Genomic DNA, 27534 nt, shown 5'->3' with positions numbered 1-27534 from the left:
TTGGACTGGTAACCATCGTGATTGAAAAAAAAATTTCAAGAAATTTGTTATTGAAAACAAACTATTCATCGCCAACGACATCCCGTATTCCAAATCGGTCACCCTTCCAAGTACTAACGGGACTCGACGTAACTTAACTTCTGGGAGCTGACGAGACCAGGTGCGTTCTACGTGATATGGCCGTTGACATTCAAAAATGAAAATTTACTCTCCCAATCCCAATGGATGAATAGAAAATCACTTCAAAGTGATAGAAATGTTTGTTCATTGAATTTGGACTCGTAACCATCGCGAATAAAAAAGCGCGATAAACTTTGAAAAACTCTCAATGGAATTGATCCAGAATCATTCTTATAGATGAATTTAACCTATCTCTAAGGCATTGAAATGTTTTATCTACGAATTTGGACTGGTAACCATCGTGATTGAAAAAAATTTCAAGAAATTTATTATTGAAAACAAACTTTTCATCGCCAACGACATCCCGTATTCCCAAGCGGTCACCCTTCCAAGTACTAACGGGACTCGACGTGAATTAACTTCTGGGAGCTGACGAGACCAGGTGCGTTCTACGTGATATGGCCGTTGACATTCAAAAATGAAAATTTACCCTCCCAGTCCCAATGGATGAATAGAAAATCACTTCAAAGTGATAGAAATGTTTGTTCATTGAATTTGGACTCGTAACCATCGCGAATAAAAAAGTGCGATAAACTTTGAAAAACTCGCAATGAAATTTATCCAGAATCATTCAAATAGATGAATTGAACCTATCTCTAAGCCATTGATATTTTTGATCTACGAATTTGGACTGGTAACCATCGCGATTAAAAAACGCGATAAACTTTGAAAAACTCTCAATGGAATTGATCCAGAATCATTCTTATAGATGAATTTAACCTATCTCTAAGGCATTGAAATGTTTTATCTACGAATTTGGACTGGTAACCATCGTGATTGAAAAAAAAATTTCAAGAAATTTGTTATTGAAAACAAACTATTCATCGCCAACGACATCCCGTATTCCAAAGCGGTCACCCTTCCAAGTACTAACGGGACTCGACGTAACTTAACTTATGGGAGCTGACGAGACCAGGTGCGTTCTACGTGATATGGCCGTTGACATTCAAAAATGAAAATTTACCCTCCCAGTCCCAATGGATGAATAGAAAATCACTTCAAAGTGATAGAAATGTTTGTTCATTGAATTTGGACTCGTAACCATCGCGAATAAAAAAGCGCGATAAACTTTGAAAAACTCGCAATGAAATTTATCCAGAATCATTCAAATAGATGAATTGAACCTATCTCTAAGCCATTGATATTTTTGATCTACGAATTTGGACTGGTAACCATCGCGATTAAAAAACGCGATAAACTTTGAAAAACTCTCAATGGAATTGATCCAGAATCATTCTTATAGATGAATTTAACCTATCTCTAAGGCATTGAAATGTTTTATCTACGAATTTGGACTGGTAACCATCGTGATTGAAAAAAAAATTTCAAGAAATTTGTTATTGAAAACAAACTATTCATCGCCAACGACATCCCGTATTCCAAAGCGGTCACCCTTCCAAGTACTAACGGGACTCGACGTAACTTAACTTCTGGGAGCTGACGAGACCAGGTGCGTTCTACGTGATATGGCCGTTGACATTCAAAAATGAAAATTTACCCTCCCAGTCCCAATGGATGAATAGAAAATCACTTCAAAGTGATAGAAATGTTTGTTCATTGAATTTGGACTCGTAACCATCGCGAATAAAAAAGCGCGATAAACTTTGAAAAACTCGCAATGAAATTTATCCAGAATCATTCCTATAGATGAATTGAACCTATCTCTATGCCATTGATATTTTTGATCTACGAATTTGGACTGGTAACCATCGCGATTAAAAAACGCGATAAACTTTGAAAAACTCTCAATGGAATTGATCCAGAATCATTCTTATAGATGAATTTAACCTATCTCTAAGGCATTGAAATGTTTTATCTACGAATTTGGACTGGTAACCATCGTGATTGAAAAAAAAATTTCAAGAAATTTGTTATTGAAAACAAACTATTCATCGCCAACGACATCCCGTATTCCAAAGCGGTCACCCTTCCAAGTACTAACGGGACTCGACGTAACTTAACTTCTGGGAGCTGACGAGACCAGGTGCGTTCTACGTGATATGGCCGTTGACATTCAAAAATGAAAATTTACCCTCCCAGTCCCAATGGATGAATAGAAAATCACTTCAAAGTGATAGAAATGTTTGTTCATTGAATTTGGACTCGTAACCATCGCGAATAAAAAAGCGCGATAAACTTTGAAAAACTCGCAATGAAATTTATCCAGAATCATTCCTATAGATGAATTGAACCTATCTCTATGCCATTGATATTTTTGATCTACGAATTTGGACTGGTAACCATCGCGATTAAAAAACGCGATAAACTTTGAAAAACTCTCAATGGAATTGATCCAGAATCATTCTTATAGATGAATTTAACCTATCTCTAAGGCATTGAAATGTTTTATCTACGAATTTGGACTGGTAACCATCGTGATTGAAAAAAAAATTTCAAGAAATTTGTTATTGAAAACAAACTATTCATCGCCAACGACATCCCGTATTCCAAAGCGGTCACCCTTCCAAGTACTAACGGGACTCGACGTAACTTAACTTCTAGGAGCTGACGAGACCAGGTGCGTTCTACGTGATATGGCCGTTGACATTCAAAAATGAAAATTTACCCTCCCAGTCCCAATGGATGAATAGAAAATCACTTCAAAGTGATAGAAATGTTTGTTCATTGAATTTGGACTCGTAACCATCGCGAATAAAAAAGCGCGATAAACTTTGAAAAACTCGCAATGAAATTTATCCAGAATCATTCCTATAGATGAATTGAACCTATCTCTATGCCATTGATATTTTTGATCTACGAATTTGGACTGGTAACCATCGCGATTAAAAAACGCGATAAACTTTGAAAAACTCTCAATGGAATTGATCCAGAATTATTCTTATAGATGAATTTAACCTATCTCTAAGGCATTGAAATGTTTTATCTACGAATTTGGACTGGTAACCATCGTGATTGAAAAAAAAATTTCAAGAAATTTGTTATTGAAAACAAACTATTCATCGCCAACGACATCCCGTATTCCCAAGCGGTCACCCTTCCAAGTACTAACGGGACTCAACGTAACTTAACTTCTGGGAGCTGACGAGACCAGGTGCGTTCTACGTGATATGGCCGTTGACATTCAAAAACGAAAATTTACCCTCCCAGTCCCAATGGATGAATAGAAAATCACTTCAAAGTGATAGAAATGTTTGTTCATTGAATTTGGACTCGTAACCATCGCGAATAAAAAAGCGCGATAAACTTTGAAAAACTCGCAATGAAATTTATCCAGAATCATTCCTATAGATGAATTGAACCTATCTCTATGCCATTGATATTTTTGATCTACGAATTTGGACTGGTAACCATCGTGATTGAAAAAAAATTTCAAGAAATTTATTATTGAAAACAAACTTTTCATCGCCAACGACATCCCGTATTCCCAAGCGGTCACCCTTCCAAGTACTAACGGGACTCGACGTGACTTAACTTCTGGGAGCTGACGAGACCAGGTGCGTTCTACGTGATATGGCCGTTGACATTCAAAAATGAAAAATTACCCTCCCAGTCCCAATGGATGAATAGAAAATCACTTCAAAGTGATAGAAATGTTTGTTCATTGAATTTGGACTCGTAACCATCGCGAATAAAAAAGCGCGATAAACTTTGAAAAACTCGCAATGAAATTTATCCAGAATCATTCAAATAGATGAATTGAACCTATCTCTAAGCCATTGATATTTTTGATCTACGAATTTGGACTGGTAACCATCGCGATTAAAAAACGCGATAAACTTTGAAAAACTCTCAATGGAATTGATCCAGAATCATTCTTATAGATGAATTTAACCTATCTCTAAGGCATTGAAATGTTTTATCTACGAATTTGGACTGGTAACCATCGTGATTGAAAAAAAAATTTCAAGAAATTTGTTATTGAAAACAAACTATTCATCGCCAACGACATCCCGTATTCCAAAGCGGTCACCCTTCCAAGTACTAACGGGACTCGACGTAACTTAACTTCTGGGAGCTGACGAGACCAGGTGCGTTCTACGTGATATGGCCGTTGACATTCAAAAATGAAAATTTACCCTCCCAGTCCCAATGGATGAATAGAAAATCACTTCAAAGTGATAGAAATGTTTGTTCATTGAATTTGGACTCGTAACCATCGCGAATAAAAAAGCGCGATAAACTTTGAAAAACTCGCAATGAAATTTATCCAGAATCATTCCTATAGATGAATTGAACCTATCTCTATGCCATTGATATTTTTGATCTACGAATTTGGACTGGTAACCATCGCGATTAAAAAACGCGATAAACTTTGAAAAACTCTCAATGGAATTGATCCAGAATCATTCTTATAGATGAATTTAACCTATCTCTAAGGCATTGAAATGTTTTATCTACGAATTTGGACTGGTAACCATCGTGATTGAAAAAAAAATTTCAAGAAATTTGTTATTGAAAACAAACTATTCATCGCCAACGACATCCCGTATTCCAAAGCGGTCACCCTTCCAAGTACTAACGGGACTCGACGTAACTTAACTTCTGGGAGCTGACGAGACCAGGTGCGTTCTACGTGATATGGCCGTTGACATTCAAAAATGAAAATTTACCCTCCCAGTCCCAATGGATGAATAGAAAATCACTTCAAAGTGATAGAAATGTTTGTTCATTGAATTTGGACTCGTAACCATCGCGAATAAAAAAGCGCGATAAACTTTGAAAAACTCGCAATGAAATTTATCCAGAATCATTCAAATAGATGAATTGAACCTATCTCTAAGCCATTGATATTTTTGATCTACGAATTTGGACTGGTAACCATCGCGATTAAAAAACGCGATAAACTTTGAAAAACTCTCAATGGAATTGATCCAGAATCATTCTTATAGATGAATTTAACCTATCTCTAAGGCATTGAAATGTTTTATCTACGAATTTGGACTGGTAACCATCGTGATTGAAAAAAAAATTTCAAGAAATTTGTTATTGAAAACAAACTATTCATCGCCAACGACATCCCGTATTCCAAAGCGGTCACCCTTCCAAGTACTAACGGGACTCAACGTAACTTAACTTCTGGGAGCTGACGAGACCAGGTGCGTTCTACGTGATATGGCCGTTGACATTCAAAAACGAAAATTTACCCTCCCAGTCCCAATGGATGAATAGAAAATCACTTCAAAGTGATAGAAATGTTTGTTCATTGAATTTGGACTCGTAACCATCGCGAATAAAAAAGCGCGATAAACTTTGAAAAACTCGCAATGAAATTTATCCAGAATCATTCCTATAGATGAATTGAACCTATCTCTATGCCATTGATATTTTTGATCTACGAATTTGGACTGGTAACCATCGTGATTGAAAAAAAATTTCAAGAAATTTATTATTGAAAACAAACTTTTCATCGCCAACGACATCCCGTATTCCCAAGCGGTCACCCTTCCAAGTACTAACGGGACTCGACGTGACTTAACTTCTGGGAGCTGACGAGACCAGGTGCGTTCTACGTGATATGGCCGTTGACATTCAAAAATGAAAAATTACCCTCCCAGTCCCAATGGATGAATAGAAAATCACTTCAAAGTGATAGAAATGTTTGTTCATTGAATTTGGACTCGTAACCATCGCGATTAAAAAACGCGATAAACTTTGAAAAACTCTCAATGGAATTGATCCAGAATCATTCTTATAGATGAATTTAACCTATCTCTAAGGCATTGAAATGTTTTATCTACGAATTTGGACTGGTAACCATCGTGATTGAAAAAAAATTTCAAGAAATTTGTTATTGAAAACAAACTATTCATCGCCAACGACATCCCGTATTCCCAAGCGGTCACCCTTCCAAGTACTAACGGGACTCGACGTAACTTAACTTCTGGGAGCTGACGAGACCAGGTGCGTTCTACGTGATATGGCCGTTGACATTCAAAAACGAAAATTTACCCTCCCAGTCCCAATGGATGAATAGAAAATCACTTCAAAGTGATAGAAATGTTTGTTCATTGAATTTGGACTCGTAACCATCGCGAATAAAAAAGCGCGATAAACTTTGAAAAACTCGCAATGAAATTTATCCAGAATCATTCAAATAGATGAATTGAACCTATCTCTAAGCCATTGATATTTTTTATCTACGAATTTGGACTGGTAACCATCGCGATTAAAAAACGCGATATTCTTTGAAAAACTCTCAATGGAATTGATCCAGAATCATTCTTATAGATGAATTTAACCTATCTCTAAGGCATTGAAATGTTTTATCTACGAATTTGGACTGGTAACCATCGTGATTGAAAAAAAAATTTCAAGAAATTTGTTATTGAAAACAAACTATTCATCGCCAACGACATCCCGTATTCCCAAGCGGTCACCCTTCCAAGTACTAACGGGACTCGACGTAACTTAACTTCTGGGAGCTGACGAGACCAGGTGCGTTCTACGTGATATGGCCGTTGACATTCTAAAACGAAAATTTACCCTCCCATTCCCAATGGATGAATAGAAAATCACTTCAAAGTGATAGAAATGTTTGTTCATTGAATTTGGACTCGTAACCATCGCGAATAAAAAAGCGCGATAAACTTTGAAAAACTCGCAATGAAATTTATCCAGAATCATTCAAATAGATGAATTGAACCTATCTCTAAGCCATTGATATTTTTGATCTACGAATTTGGACTGGTAACCATCGCGATTAAAAAACGCGATATTCTTTGAAAAACTCTCAATGGAATTAATCCAGAATCATTCTTATAGATGAATTTAACCTATCTCTAAGGCATTGAAATGTTTTATCTACGAATTTGGACTGGTAACCATCGTGATTGAAAAAAAAATTTCAAGAAATTTGTTATTGAAAACAAACTATTCATCGCCAACGACATCCCGTATTCCCAAGCGGTCACCCTTCCAAGTACTAACGGGACTCGACGTAACTTAACTTCTGGGAGCTGACGAGACCAGGTGCGTTCTACGTGATATGGCCGTTGACATTCAAAAATGAAAATTTACCCTACCAGTCCCAATGGATGAATAGAAAATCACTTCAAAGTGATAGAAATGTTTGTTCATTGAATTTGGACTCGTAACCATCGCGAATAAAAAAGCGCGATAAACTTTGAAAAACTCGCAATGAAATTTATCCAGAATCATTCCTATAGATGAATTGAACCTATCTCTATGCCATTGATATTTTTGATCTACGAATTTGGACTGGTAACCATCGCGATTAAAAAGCGCGATAAACTTTGAAAAACTCTCAATGGAATTGATCCAGAATCATTCTTATAGATGAATTTAACCTATCTCTAAGGCATTGAAATGTTTTATCTACGAATTTGGACTGGTAACCATCGGGATTGAAAAAAAAATTTCAAGAAATTTGTTATTGAAAACAAACTATTCATCGCCAACGACATCCCGTATTCCCAAGCGGTCACCCTTCCAAGTACTAACGGGACTCGACGTAACTTAACTTCTGGGAGCTGACGAGACCAGGTGCGTTCTACGTGATATGGCCGTTGACATTCAAAAACGAAAATTTACCCTCCCAGTCCCAATGGATGAATAGAAAATCACTTCAAAGTGATAGAAATGTTTGTTCATTGAATTTGGACTCGTAACCATCGCGAATAAAAAAGCGCGATAAACTTTGAAAAACTCGCAATGAAATTTATCCAGAATCATTCAAATAGATGAATTGAACCTATCTCTAAGCCATTGATATTTTTGATCTACGAATTTGGACTGGTAACCATCGCGATTAAAAAACGCGATATTCTTTGAAAAACTCTCAATGGAATTAATCCAGAATCATTCTTATAGATGAATTTAACCTATCTCTAAGGCATTGAAATGTTTTATCTACGAATTTGGACTGGTAACCATCGTGATTGAAAAAAAAATTTCAAGAAATTTGTTATTGAAAACAAACTATTCATCGCCAACGACATCCCGTATTCCCAAGCGGTCACCCTTCCAAGTACTAACGGGACTCGACGTAACTTAACTTCTGGGAGCTGACGAGACCAGGTGCGTTCTACGTGATATGGCCGTTGACATTCAAAAATGAAAATTTACCCTCCCAGTCCCAATGGATGAATAGAAAATCACTTCAAAGTGATAGAAATGTTTGTTCATTGAATTTGGACTCGTAACCATCGCGAATAAAAAAGCGCGATAAACTTTGAAAAACTCGCAATGAAATTTATCCAGAATCATTCCTATAGATGAATTGAACCTATCTCTATGCCATTGATATTTTTGATCTACGAATTTGGACTGGTAACCATCGCGATTAAAAAGCGCGATAAACTTTGAAAAACTCTCAATGGAATTGATCCAGAATCATTCTTATAGATGAATTTAACCTATCTCTAAGGCATTGAAATGTTTTATCTACGAATTTGGACTGGTAACCATCGGGATTGAAAAAAAAATTTCAAGAAATTTGTTATTGAAAACAAACTATTCATCGCCAACGACATCCCGTATTCCCAAGCGGTCACCCTTCCAAGTACTAACGGGACTCGACGTAACTTAACTTCTGGGAGCTGACGAGACCAGGTGCGTTCTACGTGATATGGCCGTTGACATTCAAAAACGAAAATTTACCCTCCCAGTCCCAATGGATGAATAGAAAATCACTTCAAAGCGATAGAAATGTTTGTTCATTGAATTTGGACTCGTAACCATCGCGAATAAAAAAGCGCGATAAACTTTGAAAAACTCGCAATGAAATTTATCCAGAATCATTCAAATAGATGAATTGAACCTATCTCTAAGCCATTGATATTTTTGATCTACGAATTTGGACTGGTAACCATCGGGATTGAAAAAAAAATTTCAAGAAATTTGTTATTGAAAACAAACTATTCATCGCCAACGACATCCCGTATTCCCAAGCGGTCACCCTTCCAAGTACTAACGGGACTCGACGTAACTTAACTTCTGGGAGCTGACGAGACCAGGTGCGTTCTACGTGATATGGCCGTTGACATTCAAAAACGAAAATTTACCCTCCCAGTCCCAATGGATGAATAGAAAATCACTTCAAAGTGATAGAAATGTTTGTTCATTGAATTTGGACTCGTAACCATCGCGAATAAAAAAGCGCGATAAACTTTGAAAAACTCGCAATGAAATTTATCCAGAATCATTCAAATAGATGAATTGAACCTATCTCTAAGCCATTGATATTTTTGATCTACGAATTTGGACTGGTAACCATCGCGATTAAAAAACGCGATATTCTTTGAAAAACTCTCAATGGAATTAATCCAGAATCATTCTTATAGATGAATTTAACCTATCTCTAAGGCATTGAAATGTTTTATCTACGAATTTGGACTGGTAACCATCGTGATTGAAAAAAAAATTTCAAGAAATTTGTTATTGAAAACAAACTATTCATCGCCAACGACATCCCGTATTCCCAAGCGGTCACCCTTCCAAGTACTAACGGGACTCGACGTAACTTAACTTCTGGGAGCTGACGAGACCAGGTGCGTTCTACGTGATATGGCCGTTGACATTCAAAAATGAAAATTTACCCTCCCAGTCCCAATGGATGAATAGAAAATCACTTCAAAGTGATAGAAATGTTTGTTCATTGAATTTGGACTCGTAACCATCGCGAATAAAAAAGCGCGATAAACTTTGAAAAACTCGCAATGAAATTTATCCAGAATCATTCCTATAGATGAATTGAACCTATCTCTATGCCATTGATATTTTTGATCTACGAATTTGGACTGGTAACCATCGCGATTAAAAAGCGCGATAAACTTTGAAAAACTCTCAATGGAATTGATCCAGAATCATTCTTATAGATGAATTTAACCTATCTCTAAGGCATTGAAATGTTTTATCTACGAATTTGGACTGGTAACCATCGGGATTGAAAAAAAAATTTCAAGAAATTTGTTATTGAAAACAAACTATTCATCGCCAACGACATCCCGTATTCCCAAGCGGTCACCCTTCCAAGTACTAACGGGACTCGACGTAACTTAACTTCTGGGAGCTGACGAGACCAGGTGCGTTCTACGTGATATGGCCGTTGACATTCAAAAACGAAAATTTACCCTCCCAGTCCCAATGGATGAATAGAAAATCACTTCAAAGCGATAGAAATGTTTGTTCATTGAATTTGGACTCGTAACCATCGCGAATAAAAAAGCGCGATAAACTTTGAAAAACTCGCAATGAAATTTATCCAGAATCATTCAAATAGATGAATTGAACCTATCTCTAAGCCATTGATATTTTTGATCTACGAATTTGGACTGGTAACCATCGCGATTAAAAAACGCGATATTCTTTGAAAAACTCTCAATGGAATTAATCCAGAATCATTCTTATAGATGAATTTAACCTATCTCTAAGGCATTGAAATGTTTTATCTACGAATTTGGACTGGTAACCATCGTGATTGAAAAAAAAATTTCAAGAAATTTGTTATTGAAAACAAACTATTCATCGCCAACGACATCCCGTATTCCCAAGCGGTCACCCTTCCAAGTACTAACGGGACTCGACGTAACTTAACTTCTGGGAGCTGACGAGACCAGGTGCGTTCTACGTGATATGGCCGTTGACATTCAAAAATGAAAATTTACCCTACCAGTCCCAATGGATGAATAGAAAATCACTTCAAAGTGATAGAAATGTTTGTTCATTGAATTTGGACTCGTAACCATCGCGAATAAAAAAGCGCGATAAACTTTGAAAAACTCGCAATGAAATTTATCCAGAATCATTCCTATAGATGAATTGAACCTATCTCTATGCCATTGATATTTTTGATCTACGAATTTGGACTGGTAACCATCGCGATTAAAAAACGCGATAAACTTTGAAAAACTCTCAATGGAATTGATCCAGAATCATTCTTATAGATGAATTTAACCTATCTCTAAGGCATTGAAATGTTTTATCTACGAATTTGGACTGGTAACCATCGTGATTGAAAAAAAATTTCAAGAAATTTGTTATTGAAAACAAACTATTCATCGCCAACGACATCCCGTATTCCCAAGCGGTCACCCTTCCAAGTACTAACGGGACTCGACGTAACTTAACTTCTGGGAGCTGACGAGACCAGGTGCGTTCTACGTGATATGGCCGTTGACATTCAAAAACGAAAATTTACCCTCCCAGTCCCAATGGATGAATAGAAAATCACTTCAAAGTGATAGAAATGTTTGTTCATTGAATTTGGACTCGTAACCATCGCGAATAAAAAAGCGCGATAAACTTTGAAAAACTCGCAATGAAATTTATCCAGAATCATTCAAATAGATGAATTGAACCTATCTCTAAGCCATTGATATTTTTTATCTACGAATTTGGACTGGTAACCATCGCGATTAAAAAACGCGATATTCTTTGAAAAACTCTCAATGGAATTGATCCAGAATCATTCTTATAGATGAATTTAACCTATCTCTAAGGCATTGAAATGTTTTATCTACGAATTTGGACTGGTAACCATCGTGATTGAAAAAAAAATTTCAAGAAATTTGTTATTGAAAACAAACTATTCATCGCCAACGACATCCCGTATTCCCAAGCGGTCACCCTTCCAAGTACTAACGGGACTCGACGTAACTTAACTTCTGGGAGCTGACGAGACCAGGTGCGTTCTACGTGATATGGCCGTTGACATTCTAAAACGAAAATTTACCCTCCCATTCCCAATGGATGAATAGAAAATCACTTCAAAGTGATAGAAATGTTTGTTCATTGAATTTGGACTCGTAACCATCGCGAATAAAAAAGCGCGATAAACTTTGAAAAACTCGCAATGAAATTTATCCAGAATCATTCAAATAGATGAATTGAACCTATCTCTAAGCCATTGATATTTTTGATCTACGAATTTGGACTGGTAACCATCGCGATTAAAAAACGCGATATTCTTTGAAAAACTCTCAATGGAATTAATCCAGAATCATTCTTATAGATGAATTTAACCTATCTCTAAGGCATTGAAATGTTTTATCTACGAATTTGGACTGGTAACCATCGTGATTGAAAAAAAAATTTCAAGAAATTTGTTATTGAAAACAAACTATTCATCGCCAACGACATCCCGTATTCCCAAGCGGTCACCCTTCCAAGTACTAACGGGACTCGACGTAACTTAACTTCTGGGAGCTGACGAGACCAGGTGCGTTCTACGTGATATGGCCGTTGACATTCAAAAATGAAAATTTACCCTACCAGTCCCAATGGATGAATAGAAAATCACTTCAAAGTGATAGAAATGTTTGTTCATTGAATTTGGACTCGTAACCATCGCGAATAAAAAAGCGCGATAAACTTTGAAAAACTCGCAATGAAATTTATCCAGAATCATTCCTATAGATGAATTGAACCTATCTCTATGCCATTGATATTTTTGATCTACGAATTTGGACTGGTAACCATCGCGATTAAAAAGCGCGATAAACTTTGAAAAACTCTCAATGGAATTGATCCAGAATCATTCTTATAGATGAATTTAACCTATCTCTAAGGCATTGAAATGTTTTATCTACGAATTTGGACTGGTAACCATCGGGATTGAAAAAAAAATTTCAAGAAATTTGTTATTGAAAACAAACTATTCATCGCCAACGACATCCCGTATTCCCAAGCGGTCACCCTTCCAAGTACTAACGGGACTCGACGTAACTTAACTTCTGGGAGCTGACGAGACCAGGTGCGTTCTACGTGATATGGCCGTTGACATTCAAAAACGAAAATTTACCCTCCCAGTCCCAATGGATGAATAGAAAATCACTTCAAAGTGATAGAAATGTTTGTTCATTGAATTTGGACTCGTAACCATCGCGAATAAAAAAGCGCGATAAACTTTGAAAAACTCGCAATGAAATTTATCCAGAATCATTCAAATAGATGAATTGAACCTATCTCTAAGCCATTGATATTTTTGATCTACGAATTTGGACTGGTAACCATCGCGATTAAAAAACGCGATATTCTTTGAAAAACTCTCAATGGAATTAATCCAGAATCATTCTTATAGATGAATTTAACCTATCTCTAAGGCATTGAAATGTTTTATCTACGAATTTGGACTGGTAACCATCGTGATTGAAAAAAAAATTTCAAGAAATTTGTTATTGAAAACAAACTATTCATCGCCAACGACATCCCGTATTCCCAAGCGGTCACCCTTCCAAGTACTAACGGGACTCGACGTAACTTAACTTCTGGGAGCTGACGAGACCAGGTGCGTTCTACGTGATATGGCCGTTGACATTCAAAAATGAAAATTTACCCTCCCAGTCCCAATGGATGAATAGAAAATCACTTCAAAGTGATAGAAATGTTTGTTCATTGAATTTGGACTCGTAACCATCGCGAATAAAAAAGCGCGATAAACTTTGAAAAACTCGCAATGAAATTTATCCAGAATCATTCCTATAGATGAATTGAACCTATCTCTATGCCATTGATATTTTTGATCTACGAATTTGGACTGGTAACCATCGCGATTAAAAAGCGCGATAAACTTTGAAAAACTCTCAATGGAATTGATCCAGAATCATTCTTATAGATGAATTTAACCTATCTCTAAGGCATTGAAATGTTTTATCTACGAATTTGGACTGGTAACCATCGGGATTGAAAAAAAAATTTCAAGAAATTTGTTATTGAAAACAAACTATTCATCGCCAACGACATCCCGTATTCCCAAGCGGTCACCCTTCCAAGTACTAACGGGACTCGACGTAACTTAACTTCTGGGAGCTGACGAGACCAGGTGCGTTCTACGTGATATGGCCGTTGACATTCAAAAACGAAAATTTACCCTCCCAGTCCCAATGGATGAATAGAAAATCACTTCAAAGCGATAGAAATGTTTGTTCATTGAATTTGGACTCGTAACCATCGCGAATAAAAAAGCGCGATAAACTTTGAAAAACTCGCAATGAAATTTATCCAGAATCATTCAAATAGATGAATTGAACCTATCTCTAAGCCATTGATATTTTTGATCTACGAATTTGGACTGGTAACCATCGCGATTAAAAAACGCGATATTCTTTGAAAAACTCTCAATGGAATTAATCCAGAATCATTCTTATAGATGAATTTAACCTATCTCTAAGGCATTGAAATGTTTTATCTACGAATTTGGACTGGTAACCATCGTGATTGAAAAAAAAATTTCAAGAAATTTGTTATTGAAAACAAACTATTCATCGCCAACGACATCCCGTATTCCCAAGCGGTCACCCTTCCAAGTACTAACGGGACTCGACGTAACTTAACTTCTGGGAGCTGACGAGACCAGGTGCGTTCTACGTGATATGGCCGTTGACATTCAAAAATGAAAATTTACCCTACCAGTCCCAATGGATGAATAGAAAATCACTTCAAAGTGATAGAAATGTTTGTTCATTGAATTTGGACTCGTAACCATCGCGAATAAAAAAGCGCGATAAACTTTGAAAAACTCGCAATGAAATTTATCCAGAATCATTCCTATAGATGAATTGAACCTATCTCTATGCCATTGATATTTTTGATCTACGAATTTGGACTGGTAACCATCGCGATTAAAAAGCGCGATAAACTTTGAAAAACTCTCAATGGAATTGATCCAGAATCATTCTTATAGATGAATTTAACCTATCTCTAAGGCATTGAAATGTTTTATCTACGAATTTGGACTGGTAACCATCGTGATTGAAAAAAACAATTTCAAGAAATTTGTTATTGAAAACAAACTATTCATCGCCAACGACATCCCGTATTCCCAAGCGGTCACCCTTCCAAGTACTAACGGGACTCGACGTAACTTAACTTCTGGGAGCTGACGAGACCAGGTGCGTTCTACGTGATATGGCCGTTGACATTCAAAAACGAAAATTTACCCTCCCAGTCCCAATGGATGAATAGAAAATCACTTCAAAGTGATAGAAATGTTTGTTCATTGAATTTGGACTCGTAACCATCGCGAATAAAAAAGCGCGATAAACTTTGAAAAACTCGCAATGAAATTTATCCAGAATCATTCCTATAGATGAATTGAACCTATCTCTATGCCATTGATATTTTTGATCTACGAATTTGGACTGGTAACCATCGCGATTAAAAAGCGCGATAAACTTTGAAAAACTCTCAATGGAATTGATCCAGAATCATTCTTATAGATGAATTTAACCTATCTCTAAGGCATTGAAATGTTTTATCTACGAATTTGGACTGGTAACCATCGTGATTGAAAAAAACAATTTCAAGAAATTTGTTATTGAAAACAAACTATTCATCGCCAACGACATCCCGTATTCCCAAGCGGTCACCCTTCCAAGTACTAACGGGACTCGACGTAACTTAACTTCTGGGAGCTGACGAGACCAGGTGCGTTCTACGTGATATGGCCGTTGACATTCATAAATGAAAATTTACCCTCCCAGTCCCAATGGATGAATAGAAAATCACTTCAAAGTGATAGAAATGTTTGTTCATTGAATTTGGACTCGTAACCATCGCGAATAAAAAAGCGCGATAAACTTTGAAAAACTCGCAATGAAATTTATCCAGAATCATTCCTATAGATGAATTGAACCTATCTCTATGCCATTGATATTTTTGATCTACGAATTTGGACTGGTAACCATCGCGATTAAAAAGCGCGATAAACTTTGAAAAACTCTCAATGGAATTGATCCAGAATCATTCTTATAGATGAATTTAACCTATCTCTAAGGCATTGAAATGTTTTATCTACGAATTTGGACTGGTAACCATCGTGATTGAAAAAAAAATTTCAAGAAATTTGTTATTGAAAACAAACTATTCATCGCCAACGACATCCCGTATTCCCAAGCGGTCACCCTTCCAAGTACTAACGGGACTCGACGTAACTTAACTTCTGGGAGCTGACGAGACCAGGTGCGTTCTACGTGATATGGCCGTTGACATTCAAAAACGAAAATTTACCCTCCCAGTCCCAATGGATGAATAGAAAATCACTTCAAAGTGATAGAAATGTTTGTTCATTGAATTTGGACTCGTAACCATCGCGAATAAAAAAGCGCGATAAACTTTGAAAAACTCGCAATGAAATTTATCCAGAATCATTCCTATAGATGAATTGAACCTATCTCTATGCCATTGATATTTTTGATCTACGAATTTGGACTGGTAACCATCGCGATTAAAAAGCGCGATAAACTTTGAAAAACTCTCAATGGAATTGATCCAGAATCATTCTTATAGATGAATTTAACCTATCTCTAAGGCATTGAAATGTTTTATCTACGAATTTGGACTGGTAACCATCGTGATTGAAAAAAAAATTTCAAGAAATTTGTTATTGAAAACAAACTATTCATCGCCAACGACATCCCGTATTCCCAAGCGGTCACCCTTCCAAGTACTAACGGGACTCGACGTAACTTAACTTCTGGGAGCTGACGAGACCAGGTGCGTTCTACGTGATATGGCCGTTGACATTCAAAAACGAAAATTTACCCTCCCAGTCCCAATGGATGAATAGAAAATCACTTCAAAGTGATAGAAATGTTTGTTCATTGAATTTGGACTCGTAACCATCGCGAATAAAAAAGCGCGATAAACTTTGAAAAACTCGCAATGAAATTTATCCAGAATCATTCAAATAGATGAATTGAACCTATCTCTAAGCCATTGATATTTTTGATCTACGAATTTGGACTGGTAACCATCGCGATTAAAAAACGCGATAAACTTTGAAAAACTCTCAATGGAATTGATCCAGAAACATTCTTATAGATGAATTTAACCTATCTCTAAGGCATTGAAATGTTTTATCTACGAATTTGGACTGGTAACCATCGTGATTGAAAAAAACAATTTCAAGAAATTTGTTATTGAAAACAAACTATTCATCGCCAACGACATCCCGTATTCCCAAGCGGTCACCCTTCCAAGTACTAACGGGACTCGACGTAACTTAACTTCTGGGAGCTGACGAGACCAGGTGCGTTCTACGTGATATGGCCGTTGACATTCATAAATGAAAATTTACCCTCCCAGTCCCAATGGATGAATAGAAAATCACTTCAAAGTGATAGAAATGTTTGTTCATTGAATTTGGACTCGTAACCATCGCGAATAAAAAAGCGCGATAAACTTTGAAAAACTCGCAATGAAATTTATCCAGAATCATTCCTATAGATGAATTGAACCTATCTCTATGCCATTGATATTTTTGATCTACGAATTTGGACTGGTAACCATCGCGATTAAAAAGCGCGATAAACTTTGAAAAACTCTCAATGGAATTGATCCAGAATCATTCTTATAGATGAATTTAACCTATCTCTAAGGCATTGAAATGTTTTATCTACGAATTTGGACTGGTAACCATCGTGATTGAAAAAAAAATTTCAAGAAATTTGTTATTGAAAACAAACTATTCATCGCCAACGACATCCCGTATTCCCAAGCGGTCACCCTTCCAAGTACTAACGGGACTCGACGTAACTTAACTTCTGGGAGCTGACGAGACCAGGTGCGTTCTACGTGATATGGCCGTTGACATTCAAAAACGAAAATTTACCCTCCCAGTCCCAATGGATGAATAGAAAATCACTTCAAAGTGATAGAAATGTTTGTTCATTGAATTTGGACTCGTAACCATCGCGAATAAAAAAGCGCGATAAACTTTGAAAAACTCGCAATGAAATTTATCCAGAATCATTCAAATAGATGAATTGAACCTATCTCTAAGCCATTGATATTTTTGATCTACGAATTTGGACTGGTAACCATCGCGATTAAAAAACGCGATAAACTTTGAAAAACTCTCAATGGAATTGATCCAGAAACATTCTTATAGATGAATTTAACCTATCTCTAAGGCATTGAAATGTTTTATCTACGAATTTGGACTGGTAACCATCGTGATTGAAAAAAAAATTTCAAGAAATTTGTTATTGAAAACAAACTATTCATCGCCAACGACATTCCATATTCCCAAGCGGTCACCCTTCCAAGTACTAACGGGACTCGACGTAACTTAACTTCTGGGAGCTGAAGAGCCCAGGTGCGTTCTACGTGATATGGCCGTTGACATTCAAAAACGAAAATTTACCCTCCCAGTCCCAATGGATGAATAGAAAATCACTTCAAAGTGATAGAAATGTTTGTTCATTGAATTTGGACTCGTAACCATCGCGAATAAAAAAGCGCGATAAACTTTGAAAAACTCGCAATGAAATTTATCCAGAATCATTCCTATAGATGAATTGAACCTATCTCTATGCCATTGATATTTTTGATCTACGAATTTGGACTGGTAACCATCGCGATTAAAAAGCGCGATAAACTTTGAAAAACTCTCAATGGAATTGATCCAGAATCATTCTTATAGATGAATTTAACCTATCTCTAAGGCATTGAAATGTTTTATCTACGAATTTGGACTGGTAACCATCGTGATTGAAAAAAAAATTTCAAGAAATTTGTTATTGAAAACAAACTATTCATCGCCAACGACATCCCGTATTCCCAAGCGGTCACCCTTCCAAGTACTAACGGGACTCGACGTAACTTAACTTCTGGGAGCTGACGAGACCAGGTGCGTTCTACGTGATATGGCCGTTGACATTCAAAAACGAAAATTTACCCTCCCAGTCCCAATGGATGAATAGAAAATCACTTCAAAGTGATAGAAATGTTTGTTCATTGAATTTGGACTCGTAACCATCGCGAATAAAAAAGCGCGATAAACTTTGAAAAACTCGCAATGAAATTTATCCAGAATCATTCAAATAGATGAATTGAACCTATCTCTAAGCCATTGATATTTTTGATCTACGAATTTGGACTGGTAACCATCGCGATTAAAAAACGCGATAAACTTTGAAAAACTCTCAATGGAATTGATCCAGAAACATTCTTATAGATGAATTTAACCTATCTCTAAGGCATTGAAATGTTTTATCTACGAATTTGGACTGGTAACCATCGTGATTGAAAAAAAAATTTCAAGAAATTTGTTATTGAAAACAAACTATTCATCGCCAACGACATTCCATATTCCCAAGCGGTCACCCTTCCAAGTACTAACGGGACTCGACGTAACTTAACTTCTGGGAGCTGAAGAGCCCAGGTGCGTTCTACGTGATATGGCCGTTGACATTCAAAAACGAAAATTTACCCTCCCAGTCCCAATGGATGAATAGAAAATCACTTCAAAGTGATAGAAATGTTTGTTCATTGAATTTGGACTCGTAACCATCGCGAATAAAAAAGCGCGATAAACTTTGAAAAACTCGCAATGAAATTTATCCAGAATCATTCAAATAGATGAATTGAACCTATCTCTAAGCCATTGATATTTTTGATCTACGAATTTGGACTGGTAATCATCGCGATTAAAAAGCGCGATAAACTTTGAAAAACTCTCAATGGAATTGATCCAGAATCATTCTTATAGATGAATTTAACCTATCTCTAAGGCATTGAAATGTTTTATCTACGAATTTGGACTGGTAACCATCGTGATTGAAAAAAAAATTTCAAGAAATTTGTTATTGAAAACAAACTATTCATCGCCAACGACATCCCGTATTCCCAAGCGGTCACCCTTCCAAGTACTAACGGGACTCGACGTAACTTAACTTCTGGGAGCTGACGAGACCAGGTGCGTTCTACGTGATATGGCCGTTGACATTCAAAAACGAAAATTTACCCTCCCAGTCCCAATGGATGAATAGAAAATCACTTCAAAGTGATAGAAATGTTTGTTCATTGAATTTGGACTCGTAACCATCGCGAATAAAAAAGCGCGATAAACTTTGAAAAACTCGCAATGAAATTTATCCAGAATCATTCAAATAGATGAATTGAACCTATCTCTAAGCCATTGATATTTTTGATCTACGAATTTGGACTGGTAACCATCGCGATTAAAAAACGCGATAAACTTTGAAAAACTCTCAATGGAATTGATCCAGAAACATTCTTATAGATGAATTTAACCTATCTCTAAGGCATTGAAATGTTTTATCTACGAATTTGGACTGGTAACCATCGTGATTGAAAAAAAAATTTCAAGAAATTTGTTATTGAAAACAAACTATTCATCGCCAACGACATTCCATATTCCCAAGCGGTCACCCTTCCAAGTACTAACGGGACTCGACGTAACTTAACTTCTGGGAGCTGAAGAGCCCAGGTGCGTTCTACGTGATATGGCCGTTGACATTCAAAAACGAAAATTTACCCTCCCAGTCCCAATGGATGAATAGAAAATCACTTCAAAGTGATAGAAATGTTTGTTCATTGAATTTGGACTCGTAACCATCGCGAATAAAAAAGCGCGATAAACTTTGAAAAACTCGCAATGAAATTTATCCAGAATCATTCAAATAGATGAATTGAACCTATCTCTAAGCCATTGATATTTTTGATCTACGAATTTGGACTGGTAACCATCGCGATTAAAAAACGCGATAAACTTTGAAAAACTCTCAATGGAATTGATCCAGAAACATTCTTATAGATGAATTTAACCTATCTCTAAGGCATTGAAATGTTTTATCTACGAATTTGGACTGGTAACCATCGTGATTGAAAAAAAAATTTCAAGAAATTTGTTATTGAAAACAAACTATTCATCGCCAACGACATTCCATATTCCCAAGCGGTCACCCTTCCAAGTACTAACGGGACTCGACGTAACTTAACTTCTGGGAGCTGAAGAGCCCAGGTGCGTTCTACGTGATATGGCCGTTGACATTCAAAAACGAAAATTTACCCTCCCAGTCCCAATGGATGAATAGAAAATCACTTCAAAGTGATAGAAATGTTTGTTCATTGAATTTGGACTCGTAACCATCGCGAATAAAAAAGCGCGATAAACTTTGAAAAACTCGCAATGAAATTTATCCAGAATCATTCAAATAGATGAATTGAACCTATCTCTAAGCCATTGATATTTTTGATCTACGAATTTGGACTGGTAATCATCGCGATTAAAAAACGCGATAAACTTTGAAAAACTCTCAATGGAATTGATCCAGAAACATTCTTATAGATGAATTTAACCTATCTCTAAGGCATTGAAATGTTTTATCTACGAATTTGGACTGGTAACCATCGTGATTGAAAAAAAAATTTCAAGAAATTTGTTATTGAAAACAAACTATTCATCGCCAACGACATTCCATATTCCCAAGCGGTCACCCTTCCAAGTACTAACGGGACTCGACGTAACTTAACTTCTGGGAGCTGAAGAGCCCAGGTGCGTTCTACGTGATATGGCCGTTGACATTCAAAAACGAAAATTTACCCTCCCAGTCCCAATGGATGAATAGAAAATCACTTCAAAGTGATAGAAATGTTTGTTCATTGAATTTGGACTCGTAACCATCGCGAATAAAAAAGCGCGATAAACTTTGAAAAACTCGCAATGAAATTTATCCAGAATCATTCAAATAGATGAATTGAACCTATCTCTAAGCCATTGATATTTTTGATCTACGAATTTGGACTGGTAATCATCGCGATTAAAAAACGCGATAAACTTTGAAAAACTCTCAATGGAATTGATCCAGAAACATTCTTATAGATGAATTTAACCTATCTCTAAGGCATTGAAATGTTTTATCTACGAATTTGGACTGGTAACCATCGTGATTGAAAAAAAAATTTCAAGAAATTTGTTATTGAAAACAAACTATTCATCGCCAACGACATTCCATATTCCCAAGCGGTCACCCTTCCAAGTACTAACGGGACTCGACGTAACTTAACTTCTGGGAGCTGAAGAGCCCAGGTGCGTTCTACGTGATATGGCCGTTGACATTCAAAAACGAAAATTTACCCTCCCAGTCCCAATGGATGAATAGAAAATCACTTCAAAGTGATAGAAATGTTTGTTCATTGAATTTGGACTCGTAACCATCGCGAATAAAAAAGCGCGATAAACTTTGAAAAACTCGCAATGAAATTTATCCAGAATCATTCAAATAGATGAATTGAACCTATCTCTATGCCATTGATATTTTTGATCTACGAATTTGGACTGGTAACCATCGCGATTAAAAAGCGCGATAAACTTTGAAAAACTCTCAATGGAATTGATCCAGAATCATTCTTATAGATGAATTTAACCTATCTCTAAGGCATTGAAATGTTTTATCTACGAATTTGGACTGGTAACCATCGTGATTGAAAAAAAAATTTCAAGAAATTTGTTATTGAAAACAAACTATTCATCGCCAACGACATCCCGTATTCCCAAGCGGTCACCCTTCCAAGTACTAACGGGACTCGACGTAACTTAACTTCTGGGAGCTGACGAGACCAGGTGCGTTCTACGTGATATGGCCGTTGACATTCAAAAACGAAAATTTACCCTCCCAGTCCCAATGGATGAATAGAAAATCACTTCAAAGTGATAGAAATGTTTGTTCATTGAATTTGGACTCGTAACCATCGCGAATAAAAAAGCGCGATAAACTTTGAAAAACTCGCAATGAAATTTATCCAGAATCATTCAAATAGATGAATTGAACCTATCTCTATGCCATTGATATTTTTGATCTACGAATTTGGACTGGTAACCATCGCGATTAAAAAGCGCGATAAACTTTGAAAAACTCTCAATGGAATTGATCCAGAATCATTCTTATAGATGAATTTAACCTATCTCTAAGGCATTGAAATGTTTTATCTACGAATTTGGACTGGTAACCATCGTGATTGAAAAAAAAATTTCAAGAAATTTGTTATTGAAAACAAACTATTCATCGCCAACGACATCCCGTATTCCCAAGCGGTCACCCTTCCAAGTACTAACGGGACTCGACGTAACTTAACTTCTGGGAGCTGACGAGACCAGGTGCGTTCTACGTGATATGGCCGTTGACATTCAAAAACGAAAATTTACCCTCCCAGTCCCAATGGATGAATAGAAAATCACTTCAAAGTGATAGAAATGTTTGTTCATTGAATTTGGACTCGTAACCATCGCGAATAAAAAAGCGCGATAAACTTTGAAAAACTCGCAATGAAATTTATCCAGAATCATTCAAATAGATGAATTGAACCTATCTCTAAGCCATTGATATTTTTGATCTACGAATTTGGACTGGTAACCATCGCGATTAAAAAGCGCGATAAACTTTGAAAAACTCTCAATGGAATTGATCCAGAATCATTCTTATAGATGAATTTAACCTATCTCTAAGGCATTGAAATGTTTTATCTACGAATTTGGACTGGTAACCATCGTGATTGAAAAAAAAATTTCAAGAAATTTGTTATTGAAAACAAACTATTCATCGCCAACGACATCCCGTATTCCCAAGCGGTCACCCTTCCAAGTACTAACGGGACTCGACGTAACTTAACTTCTGGGAGCTGACGAGACCAGGTGCGTTCTACGTGATATGGCCGTTGACATTCAAAAACGAAAATTTACCCTCCCAGTCCCAATGGATGAATAGAAAATCACTTCAAAGTGATAGAAATGTTTGTTCATTGAATTTGGACTCGTAACCATCGCGAATAAAAAAGCGCGATAAACTTTGAAAAACTCGCAATGAAATTTATCCAGAATCATTCAAATAGATGAATTGAACCTATCTCTAAGCCATTGATATTTTTGATCTACGAATTTGGACTGGTAACCATCGCGATTAAAAAACGCGATAAACTTTGAAAAACTCTCAATGGAATTGATCCAGAAACATTCTTATAGATGAATTTAACCTATCTCTAAGGCATTGAAATGTTTTATCTACGAATTTGGACTGGTAACCATCGTGATTGAAAAAAAAATTTCAAGAAATTTGTTATTGAAAACAAACTATTCATCGCCAACGACATTCCATATTCCCAAGCGGTCACCCTTCCAAGTACTAACGGGACTCGACGTAACTTAACTTCTGGGAGCTGAAGAGCCCAGGTGCGTTCTACGTGATATGGCCGTTGACATTCAAAAACGAAAATTTACCCTCCCAGTCCCAATGGATGAATAGAAAATCACTTCAAAGTGATAGAAATGTTTGTTCATTGAATTTGGACTCGTAACCATCGCGAATAAAAAAGCGCGATAAACTTTGAAAAACTCGCAATGAAATTTATCCAGAATCATTCAAATAGATGAATTGAACCTATCTCTATGCCATTGATATTTTTGATCTACGAATTTGGACTGGTAACCATCGCGATTAAAAAGCGCGATAAACTTTGAAAAACTCTCAATGGAATTGATCCAGAATCATTCTTATAGATGAATTTAACCTATCTCTAAGGCATTGAAATGTTTTATCTACGAATTTGGACTGGTAACCATCGTGATTGAAAAAAAAATTTCAAGAAATTTGTTATTGAAAACAAACTATTCATCGCCAACGACATCCCGTATTCCCAAGCGGTCACCCTTCCAAGTACTAACGGGACTCGACGTAACTTAACTTCTGGGAGCTGACGAGACCAGGTGCGTTCTACGTGATATGGCCGTTGACATTCAAAAACGAAAATTTACCCTCCCAGTCCCAATGGATGAATAGAAAATCACTTCAAAGTGATAGAAATGTTTGTTCATTGAATTTGGACTCGTAACCATCGCGAATAAAAAAGCGCGATAAACTTTGAAAAACTCGCAATGAAATTTATCCAGAATCATTCAAATAGATGAATTGAACCTATCTCTAAGCCATTGATATTTTTGATCTACGAATTTGGACTGGTAACCATCGCGATTAAAAAGCGCGATAAACTTTGAAAAACTCTCAATGGAATTGATCCAGAATCATTCTTATAGATGAATTTAACCTATCTCTAAGGCATTGAAATGTTTTATCTACGAATTTGGACTGGTAACCATCGTGATTGAAAAAAAAATTTCAAGAAATTTGTTATTGAAAACAAACTATTCATCGCCAACGACATCCCGTATTCCCAAGCGGTCACCCTTCCAAGTACTAACGGGACTCGACGTAACTTAACTTCTGGGAGCTGACGAGACCAGGTGCGTTCTACGTGATATGGCCGTTGACATTCAAAAACGAAAATTTACCCTCCCAGTCCCAATGGATGAATAGAAAATCACTTCAAAGTGATAGAAATGTTTGTTCATTGAATTTGGACTCGTAACCATCGCGAATAAAAAAGCGCGATAAACTTTGAAAAACTCGCAATGAAATTTATCCAGAATCATTCAAATAGATGAATTGAACCTATCTCTAAGCCATTGATATTTTTGATCTACGAATTTGGACTGGTAACCATCGCGATTAAAAAACGCGATAAACTTTGAAAAACTCTCAATGGAATTGATCCAGAAACATTCTTATAGATGAATTTAACCTATCTCTAAGGCATTGAAATGTTTTATCTACGAATTTGGACTGGTAACCATCGTGATTGAAAAAAAAATTTCAAGAAATTTGTTATTGAAAACAAACTATTCATCGCCAACGACATTCCATATTCCCAAGCGGTCACCCTTCCAAGTACTAACGGGACTCGACGTAACTTAACTTCTGGGAGCTGAAGAGCCCAGGTGCGTTCTACGTGATATGGCCGTTGACATTCAAAAACGAAAATTTACCCTCCCAGTCCCAATGGATGAATAGAAAATCACTTCAAAGTGATAGAAATGTTTGTTCATTGAATTTGGACTCGTAACCATCGCGAATAAAAAAGCGCGATAAACTTTGAAAAACTCGCAATGAAATTTATCCAGAATCATTCAAATAGATGAATTGAACCTATCTCTAAGCCATTGATATTTTTGATCTACGAATTTGGACTGGTAATCATCGCGATTAAAAAACGCGATAAACTTTGAAAAACTCTCAATGGAATTTATCCAGAAACATTCTTATAGATGAATTTAACCTATCTCTAAGGCATTGAAATGTTTTATCTACGAATTTGGACTGGTAACCATCGTGATTGAAAAAAAAATTTCAAGAAATTTGTTATTGAAAACAAACTATTCATCGCCAACGACATTCCATATTCCCAAGCGGTCACCCTTCCAAGTACTAACGGGACTCGACGTAACTTAACTTCTGGGAGCTGAAGAGCCCAGGTGCGTTCTACGTGATATGGCCGTTGACATTCAAAAACGAAAATTTACCCTCCCAGTCCCAATGGATGAATAGAAAATCACTTCAAAGTGATAGAAATGTTTGTTCATTGAATTTGGACTCGTAACCATCGCGAATAAAAAAGCGCGATAAACTTTGAAAAACTCGCAATGAAATTTATCCAGAATCATTCCTATAGATGAATTGAACCTATCTCTATGCCATTGATATTTTTGATCTACGAATTTGGACTGGTAACCATCGCGATTAAAAAGCGCGATAAACTTTGAAAAACTCTCAATGGAATTGATCCAGAATCATTCTTATAGATGAATTTAACCTATCTCTAAGGCATTGAAATGTTTTATCTACGAATTTGGACTGGTAACCATCGTGATTGAAAAAAAAATTTCAAGAAATTTGTTATTGAAAACAAACTATTCATCGCCAACGACATCCCGTATTCCCAAGCGGTCACCCTTCCAAGTACTAACGGGACTCGACGTAACTTAACTTCTGGGAGCTGACGAGACCAGGTGCGTTCTACGTGATATGGCCGTTGACATTCAAAAACGAAAATTTACCCTCCCAGTCCCAATGGATGAATAGAAAATCACTTCAAAGTGATAGAAATGTTTGTTCATTGAATTTGGACTCGTAACCATCGCGAATAAAAAAGCGCGATAAACTTTGAAAAACTCGCAATGAAATTTATCCAGAATCATTCAAATAGATGAATTGAACCTATCTCTAAGCCATTGATATTTTTGATCTACGAATTTGGACTGGTAACCATCGCGATTAAAAAACGCGATAAACTTTGAAAAACTCTCAATGGAATTGATCCAGAAACATTCTTATAGATGAATTTAACCTATCTCTAAGGCATTGAAATGTTTTATCTACGAATTTGGACTGGTAACCATCGTGATTGAAAAAAAAATTTCAAGAAATTTGTTATTGAAAACAAACTATTCATCGCCAACGACATTCCATATTCCCAAGCGGTCACCCTTCCAAGTACTAACGGGACTCGACGTAACTTAACTTCTGGGAGCTGAAGAGCCCAGGTGCGTTCTACGTGATATGGCCGTTGACATTCAAAAACGAAAATTTACCCTCCCAGTCCCAATGGATGAATAGAAAATCACTTCAAAGTGATAGAAATGTTTGTTCATTGAATTTGGACTCGTAACCATCGCGAATAAAAAAGCGCGATAAACTTTGAAAAACTCGCAATGAAATTTATCCAGAATCATTCAAATAGATGAATTGAACCTATCTCTAAGCCATTGATATTTTTGATCTACGAATTTGGACTGGTAATCAT

The 27534-nt window shown here is 36.5% G+C and overlaps 1 non-coding gene and 52 pseudogenes across 1 annotated transcript; all 53 read right to left on the bottom strand.

The window, feature by feature from the left end:
• Positions 1-69: 69 nt before the first annotated feature.
• On the bottom strand, positions 70-188 carry LOC124335522 (annotated as a pseudogene).
• Positions 189-471: 283 nt separating this feature from the next.
• On the bottom strand, positions 472-590 carry LOC124329604 (annotated as a pseudogene).
• Positions 591-1005: 415 nt separating this feature from the next.
• Positions 1006-1124, bottom strand: LOC124329878 (annotated as a pseudogene).
• A 415-nt stretch (positions 1125-1539) lies between these two features.
• LOC124334279 lies at positions 1540-1658 on the bottom strand (annotated as a pseudogene).
• A 415-nt stretch (positions 1659-2073) lies between these two features.
• Positions 2074-2192, bottom strand: LOC124334278 (annotated as a pseudogene).
• Positions 2193-2607: 415 nt separating this feature from the next.
• Positions 2608-2726, bottom strand: LOC124329603 (annotated as a pseudogene).
• A 415-nt stretch (positions 2727-3141) lies between these two features.
• LOC124333801 lies at positions 3142-3260 on the bottom strand. The gene has a single exon (XR_006916870.1). It is a non-coding gene; the product is annotated as a 5S ribosomal RNA (ribosomal RNA).
• Positions 3261-3544: 284 nt separating this feature from the next.
• LOC124334793 lies at positions 3545-3663 on the bottom strand (annotated as a pseudogene).
• A 415-nt stretch (positions 3664-4078) lies between these two features.
• Positions 4079-4197, bottom strand: LOC124334277 (annotated as a pseudogene).
• Positions 4198-4612: 415 nt separating this feature from the next.
• On the bottom strand, positions 4613-4731 carry LOC124334276 (annotated as a pseudogene).
• A 415-nt stretch (positions 4732-5146) lies between these two features.
• On the bottom strand, positions 5147-5265 carry LOC124333735 (annotated as a pseudogene).
• Positions 5266-5549: 284 nt separating this feature from the next.
• Positions 5550-5668, bottom strand: LOC124334792 (annotated as a pseudogene).
• A 283-nt stretch (positions 5669-5951) lies between these two features.
• LOC124330804 lies at positions 5952-6070 on the bottom strand (annotated as a pseudogene).
• A 415-nt stretch (positions 6071-6485) lies between these two features.
• Positions 6486-6604, bottom strand: LOC124330803 (annotated as a pseudogene).
• Positions 6605-7019: 415 nt separating this feature from the next.
• LOC124330802 lies at positions 7020-7138 on the bottom strand (annotated as a pseudogene).
• Positions 7139-7553: 415 nt separating this feature from the next.
• LOC124330800 lies at positions 7554-7672 on the bottom strand (annotated as a pseudogene).
• A 415-nt stretch (positions 7673-8087) lies between these two features.
• On the bottom strand, positions 8088-8206 carry LOC124330799 (annotated as a pseudogene).
• Positions 8207-8621: 415 nt separating this feature from the next.
• Positions 8622-8740, bottom strand: LOC124330798 (annotated as a pseudogene).
• A 285-nt stretch (positions 8741-9025) lies between these two features.
• Positions 9026-9144, bottom strand: LOC124330797 (annotated as a pseudogene).
• Positions 9145-9559: 415 nt separating this feature from the next.
• LOC124330796 lies at positions 9560-9678 on the bottom strand (annotated as a pseudogene).
• A 415-nt stretch (positions 9679-10093) lies between these two features.
• On the bottom strand, positions 10094-10212 carry LOC124330794 (annotated as a pseudogene).
• Positions 10213-10627: 415 nt separating this feature from the next.
• Positions 10628-10746, bottom strand: LOC124330793 (annotated as a pseudogene).
• Positions 10747-11160: 414 nt separating this feature from the next.
• LOC124330792 lies at positions 11161-11279 on the bottom strand (annotated as a pseudogene).
• Positions 11280-11694: 415 nt separating this feature from the next.
• LOC124330791 lies at positions 11695-11813 on the bottom strand (annotated as a pseudogene).
• A 415-nt stretch (positions 11814-12228) lies between these two features.
• LOC124330790 lies at positions 12229-12347 on the bottom strand (annotated as a pseudogene).
• A 415-nt stretch (positions 12348-12762) lies between these two features.
• LOC124330788 lies at positions 12763-12881 on the bottom strand (annotated as a pseudogene).
• A 415-nt stretch (positions 12882-13296) lies between these two features.
• On the bottom strand, positions 13297-13415 carry LOC124330787 (annotated as a pseudogene).
• Positions 13416-13830: 415 nt separating this feature from the next.
• LOC124330786 lies at positions 13831-13949 on the bottom strand (annotated as a pseudogene).
• Positions 13950-14364: 415 nt separating this feature from the next.
• On the bottom strand, positions 14365-14483 carry LOC124330785 (annotated as a pseudogene).
• A 416-nt stretch (positions 14484-14899) lies between these two features.
• Positions 14900-15018, bottom strand: LOC124330784 (annotated as a pseudogene).
• A 416-nt stretch (positions 15019-15434) lies between these two features.
• On the bottom strand, positions 15435-15553 carry LOC124330783 (annotated as a pseudogene).
• Positions 15554-15968: 415 nt separating this feature from the next.
• Positions 15969-16087, bottom strand: LOC124330782 (annotated as a pseudogene).
• Positions 16088-16502: 415 nt separating this feature from the next.
• On the bottom strand, positions 16503-16621 carry LOC124330781 (annotated as a pseudogene).
• Positions 16622-17037: 416 nt separating this feature from the next.
• On the bottom strand, positions 17038-17156 carry LOC124330780 (annotated as a pseudogene).
• Positions 17157-17571: 415 nt separating this feature from the next.
• Positions 17572-17690, bottom strand: LOC124330779 (annotated as a pseudogene).
• A 415-nt stretch (positions 17691-18105) lies between these two features.
• LOC124335717 lies at positions 18106-18224 on the bottom strand (annotated as a pseudogene).
• Positions 18225-18639: 415 nt separating this feature from the next.
• LOC124330777 lies at positions 18640-18758 on the bottom strand (annotated as a pseudogene).
• A 415-nt stretch (positions 18759-19173) lies between these two features.
• On the bottom strand, positions 19174-19292 carry LOC124335716 (annotated as a pseudogene).
• A 415-nt stretch (positions 19293-19707) lies between these two features.
• On the bottom strand, positions 19708-19826 carry LOC124330776 (annotated as a pseudogene).
• Positions 19827-20241: 415 nt separating this feature from the next.
• On the bottom strand, positions 20242-20360 carry LOC124335715 (annotated as a pseudogene).
• Positions 20361-20775: 415 nt separating this feature from the next.
• On the bottom strand, positions 20776-20894 carry LOC124335714 (annotated as a pseudogene).
• Positions 20895-21309: 415 nt separating this feature from the next.
• Positions 21310-21428, bottom strand: LOC124335713 (annotated as a pseudogene).
• Positions 21429-21843: 415 nt separating this feature from the next.
• On the bottom strand, positions 21844-21962 carry LOC124335711 (annotated as a pseudogene).
• A 415-nt stretch (positions 21963-22377) lies between these two features.
• LOC124330775 lies at positions 22378-22496 on the bottom strand (annotated as a pseudogene).
• Positions 22497-22911: 415 nt separating this feature from the next.
• LOC124330774 lies at positions 22912-23030 on the bottom strand (annotated as a pseudogene).
• Positions 23031-23445: 415 nt separating this feature from the next.
• Positions 23446-23564, bottom strand: LOC124330773 (annotated as a pseudogene).
• A 415-nt stretch (positions 23565-23979) lies between these two features.
• Positions 23980-24098, bottom strand: LOC124335710 (annotated as a pseudogene).
• Positions 24099-24513: 415 nt separating this feature from the next.
• LOC124330772 lies at positions 24514-24632 on the bottom strand (annotated as a pseudogene).
• A 415-nt stretch (positions 24633-25047) lies between these two features.
• LOC124330771 lies at positions 25048-25166 on the bottom strand (annotated as a pseudogene).
• Positions 25167-25581: 415 nt separating this feature from the next.
• On the bottom strand, positions 25582-25700 carry LOC124335709 (annotated as a pseudogene).
• A 415-nt stretch (positions 25701-26115) lies between these two features.
• Positions 26116-26234, bottom strand: LOC124335708 (annotated as a pseudogene).
• Positions 26235-26649: 415 nt separating this feature from the next.
• On the bottom strand, positions 26650-26768 carry LOC124330770 (annotated as a pseudogene).
• A 415-nt stretch (positions 26769-27183) lies between these two features.
• On the bottom strand, positions 27184-27302 carry LOC124335707 (annotated as a pseudogene).
• Positions 27303-27534: the final 232 nt, after the last annotated feature.

This window comes from Daphnia pulicaria, chromosome 3 (genome assembly GCF_021234035.1).
Source record: "Daphnia pulicaria isolate SC F1-1A chromosome 3, SC_F0-13Bv2, whole genome shotgun sequence".
Taxonomy (NCBI): Eukaryota; Metazoa; Arthropoda; class Branchiopoda; order Diplostraca; family Daphniidae; genus Daphnia; species Daphnia pulicaria.
The sequence above is the reverse complement of the archived record's forward strand: the minus strand, read 5'-3'. Positions and strand labels throughout refer to the sequence as shown.